This window comes from Silene latifolia, chromosome 2 (assembly GCF_048544455.1).
Source record: "Silene latifolia isolate original U9 population chromosome 2, ASM4854445v1, whole genome shotgun sequence".
NCBI classification, from domain to species: Eukaryota; Viridiplantae; Streptophyta; class Magnoliopsida; order Caryophyllales; family Caryophyllaceae; genus Silene; species Silene latifolia.
In genome coordinates, this window is record NC_133527.1 from 119,464,758 (window position 1) to 119,469,984 (window position 5,227).

Genomic DNA, 5,227 nt, shown 5'->3' on the forward strand with positions numbered 1-5,227 from the left:
GCATTAATAAATTACATTTACTAAAAAAGAGCCTCATATCTGCTCACTCATATCCTAAATTTACATTATATTGAATTTACATCACATCACGATAAAGCTACCAACACCATCACATTAGCAACAATTTCAAAAACGCGAAAAAAAAAACAAATTTTCGAGCTTCCCTTTCCTCGTCGAACTCCGCGCTCCCTTTTCCTTTAGTTTCTTCTTTGTTTCCTGGTTCGTCTTCCTTCTTTTGCACCAACTACTACAATAATTTTTGAAGTAAAATCAATTTCAATTCAAAATTTATGTAAAAATTGAAATGAATGTTAATTTAAAATGAAAATGCTTTGAAATTAATAAGTCTGAAAAATTAAATTTATAAGGTAATAGAACAATACCTTTAATTGGATGAAGGAGGGTGAGATTATGATGAATATAAGATAATAAGAGTAATTAAATTCGATGAAGGAATTTTTAATGATGAGATTGGATAAAAGAACAACAATTATAAGAGATGAAGTTGAGATTTTTTTTTCGGTTTAGCAAGTAAAAAAACCGAGATGAATAATATTTCTGAAAAAATAAATTTTTAATCACTTAAGAAAAAAAAGAGGGAAAGTGATAAGAATAAAAGAGGAAAAGTGGGGGTAGTTGGTGCAAAAGGAGAGAGGCGTTTGATTATGTGTGGGTAAAGTAAATAGGTGAGACCTGAGGGAGGTAGGATCTCATTGTTTGTGAATGTGTTTTTTTGACTTGGCGACTGATATTGCGACTGACTTATTTCGGTCGCCAAATTAGCGACTATTTTCAGTCGCCAAATCTAAAAAATAGTCGCCCGTCCAAAGTAAGTTTGTGGAATCAAATAGTCGCCAATTTGGCGACAACTTTCAGTCGCCCGATTAATTGTCAGTCGCTAATTAGGCGACCGTCCCAAGCAGTCGACTTTTGATAGTTGCCCAAAACTAGAATTCTTGTAGTGACGGTTACCTGGAGATTCTTCACAACTTCCATGAATTTACCGAATTGAGAATTCTTTTGATGCTTTGTCAATCTATGAGGAAATGGGACTTTGACTTTTTCCGAAATCTTTGCTTCAACATCTTTCTTTGGAGGAGCATCCTCCAATTCCTTGACTTTCTCGACAACAAGTGGATCATCCACTTTCTTGGGAACTTCTTCACTTTCTTTATCATTTGGAGAGATCTCCAACTCAACAAGTACCTCCTCATCTTCTTTGGGCATGGATGGCCCATCATATTTCGTACCACTTCTTAAGGAGATAGCATTTAGGGTAGCATGGGGTTGCTCACCTTGAGGGGGTAATTGACCCGTTTTCCTTGAAGAGCTAGATGAGGCCAATTGAGCCATTTGTTGCTCCAACATCTTGATTGCGGTATTTTGAGTTTGCTCATTCTTTTGGATTTGAGCCAACAATTTCTTTTGCATTTGGACTATCAAGTCCTCAAGCTTACCTCCTCCTTGGTTGTTTTGTTGGGCATTTTGTGGTGGAGGTTGATTTTGTTGGTAATTGTTTTGTGGGGCCTTTGTTGATTTTGATAGCCCGGTGGAGGGTTATACTTTTGTTGTTGAGGGACATAGGCATTTTGTTGTGGTGGGGGTTGTGGTTGAGGATTAAGGATTAAGGACATTGTTGCTTCTATAAGACATATTCGGGTGAAATCTTGTATTTGGATTATATGTGTTTGAGAATGTACCCGGTGGATAAGCATTTTGTCTTAAAGCTATAAAGGCATTTACCTCTTCAATAGGAGCTTGGCAATGAGCGGTGTAGTGACCCGCACCTCCGCAACCATCACAAACGATGATTTGACTTGTGGAAGACATATCATTGAGTTGTTTAACGGAATCTCTAGCATCCCTTTCCGCCAATTGTTGTTGGAGTGAGGCAATTTCAGCTAACAAGCCGGAGTTGTTGGAGGATTCTTCTTTACCTTTGAGTGGCACAATGCGGGAGTTGACATATTGAGCATCATGGACCGCCATAGATTCGATCGTGGCATGAGCAAGGTCGGTGTCAATTTGATCAAACTGCCCATTTTTGGCGGAATCAAGAATCCTTCGGGACTCGGCACAACATCCATCGTAGAATGTTATTGCTAGAAACCAATCATCTAGCCCATGATGTGGGCATTGTCTTTGTAGCTCCTTGTACCTCTCCCAAGCCTCATATAAGCTCGCAAGAGCTTGTTGACGGAATCCGATGATTTGGCTCCTCAAAGTTTGAGTTTTCTCTGGTGGAAAAAACTTTTGATAGAAAGCAAGAGCCAAGGTCTCCCAATTGGTGATTCTGATGTGACCATAATTAGAGCATATTTAGTCCCCGAATTAGCCTTGTTCCCATGCTTTTTAGTGCATATTTGGGTCATTTATTGTCTTTAGTTCTTTGTTTTTCATATTTTTGAGGTTTTGTGTCCTTGGTAGGAAAGGAGTGCAAACCTTGCATTTTCATGGCAAAATGAGACTAAATTGATTGAATTCAATGACCAAGCATCAAGGAGAGACAAGATTAGAAGGCCTTTGTACATACTATAGTAGATGGGCAATGATGAGAAAAGATCCTTGCATCCCCGAGGAAATCCCCAAGGATTTTATGAAGAAAAGGGAAGAAAAGAAGAAGAAATGAGATTGTCCAGCAATCCGTGCGGATTGTCCTGAACACGCCCGTCCTCCACCACCACAATCCGAGCGTCTTCACTCCAAGACGCCCGGGCAGCAACCCCAGAAAACGCCCGTCTTCTCCCCAAGACGCCCGGGCAGAGACCCACGAATCTGGCCGTCCCGTGCAAAAGACGCACGGATTCCCAGGCAGACAATTTCGTTTCTTCAAGCTTCAAGAAAGATGTCCATCCTTCCAAAAAAATACCGACGTTTCCTTAAGTAGGGACTTAATCGTCATTTAAGCCCTTAGTTAACCCTAATTCCTACACCTAATCCCCACTATAAATACCCCATTAGTCTAATTAGAAGAGCATGTTCTTCTTAGCAATCTTTAGTATAGTTAATATCAATCAAATCTCTCTTTAATATTGTAATCAACAATTAATCAAGTTTTAATACAAGTTTTATTTCCTTAATTTCTCTCTTGTTCATCCTTTATTTTGGGTAATTGAAGATTATTTGGGTTATTATTGGGAGATTGACAACCTCTCAATCAAGCATCAAGTACTTCTTTTATTCTTTGCTTTATTATTGGAATCATTAGTAGGTATAATTCTCTTAATCCCTTTTAATTATTACTAATTACTTTCATTTATTCATCATGTTTCACTTTGTTGGTATGATTGACAACCTTGCTAGCATGTTCAACATGATAATGAGTGAGTAGTTCCTTAGCTAGGGTTAATGGGTAATTAGGGGAAACCAACATGGGGAATGATTCATGCTTAAATTAATATGCTTTCATGGTTTATTTGCTTGCTTGTTTTGATCTCAACTCATGCACATGTTATGTTTGATGAAATGCGAGCCTATGAATCCTTGCATTTTTACCCATCACCTATCTTTTCAATGAGACTTGTAAGACATAAACCAACTCGAGTCTCATTAAACCATACATGTTGTTGAGTAGGGAAGACTAAGTCGACTTGTAGGTGTTGTACAATCTAATCGATTCGGCTCCGGGACCCAAACTTTCCTAGGATTGTAAGATATAAACCAACTCAATCCATCACAACAATAATTGCTTGCTTATAATTTGAGAACATGTTTGTATGATCAATTCCCATGAATCCCTTATGACCCCATGATACCCTAGTGTCTTTTATCAATTGTTTACAACCCTTTTAATTCATCTTGCTTGTTTACTTTCATTGCTATTTAGTTTAGTGACCTTCTACATCAACCCCAATTGTGACACCCCTAAGACACCACTAGTTGCAATAGAAATATCATCTCAATTCCCGTCCCTTGGGATCCGACCTTTACTTGCCTCTTTACTAATTGTAGAGTTATTTGTGAAGTTATAAATTGTGTTTTGGTCTAGGTGCTCCTAACGACAAGTTACCGAAAAGATATAGTCCGACCAAAAATGGCGCCGTTGTCGGGGACGGTGTTAACTTGATTTAGATTTTCTTATATTTTTATTAGTTGTGTCTTTCTTTGCCTTGGGGAAGTAAAACTCCTCAAGGTTTGTTCTAATTGTTTTCGAGTTGTTTGATATTTTGCATGTCTAGAAGGTCACAAGGTGACTTGTTACCCTTTGATCGTGAAATTGAAAGAACTTTGACAACCAATAGAAGACTTGCTAGGAGAAATTTGAGAGGTATTGGTGAGGTTGTAGATATTCAACCAACTATTGAGTTCATCAACCCTTTTGCAAGAGAAGGTGAGGAGAACCCAACACAAAATACAACACAAAATCAACCCACAATGCCTAAGTTTTCATCACATTCCGTACCCACCGAGGAGAACCTACCCAATGGTACTCCCACACCACAACATCTAACCGGAAATTTTATTGCCAAATCCGCATTTATCCAATTAGTCGAAAGAAGCCAATTTGGGGGGATGCCTAGTGAAGACCCTCACTCTCATATGGAGGCTTTTTGCGATTATTGTGATGCGATTTCTCAAACCGGTGTAACTCAAGACCAAATTCGATGGGTCTTATTTCCTTTTTCTCTAATTGGCACCGCGAAACAATGGTTGAAAAGCCTTGATAAGGCTACTCTCGGAATTGATTCTTGGAAAAAGTTGGCTCTAGCTTTCTACAAAAAATTCTATCCACCGGAAAAGACTAACATGCTAAGAGCTCAAATTACGGGTTTTAAGCAAAGGGATGAAGAATCTTTGTATGAAGCTTGGGAGCGATTCAAAGGAATTTGTCGCTCATGTCCTCACCATGGACTTAGCGAGTGGTTCTTGGTACAACAATTTTGGAACGGTCTTTATGAAGATTCAAGGAACACTCTCAACATGGGATCAAATGGAATGTTCACCGAAGTTGACGACAATCAAACTTGGAACAAAATTGAGGAAATGGCGGTCCATAACTCACAATATAGTAGACCTCGCAAGGTTACTAGAGGAGGAAAGCATGAAGTGGACTTCGTTACTCAATTGGGTGATCAACTTGTGGGGTAATATCCGTATAAAACCCTTAAAAATTTAGGACTATAACGTAAATTTAACATGCGATTTATGGTCATAAACGAAAAACAATAGAGAAGATAAAAAACAAGAATCAACCTCGGGTCCTTTGAAATGCGGCCTAAGAACAGAA

The 5,227-nt window shown here is 38.6% G+C and overlaps 2 non-coding genes across 2 annotated transcripts; one reads left to right on the plus strand and one right to left on the minus strand.

Annotated features, from left to right (window-relative positions):
• Positions 1-2,119: 2,119 nt before the first annotated feature.
• LOC141644882 (small nucleolar RNA R71) lies at positions 2,120-2,226 on the plus strand. Its single transcript, XR_012544484.1, has one exon. It is a non-coding gene; the product is annotated as a small nucleolar RNA R71 (small nucleolar RNA).
• Positions 2,227-4,746: 2,520 nt separating this feature from the next.
• On the minus strand, positions 4,747-4,853 carry LOC141645688 (small nucleolar RNA R71). The gene has a single exon (XR_012545165.1). It is a non-coding gene; the product is annotated as a small nucleolar RNA R71 (small nucleolar RNA).
• Between the last annotated feature and the right edge of the window lie 374 nt (positions 4,854-5,227).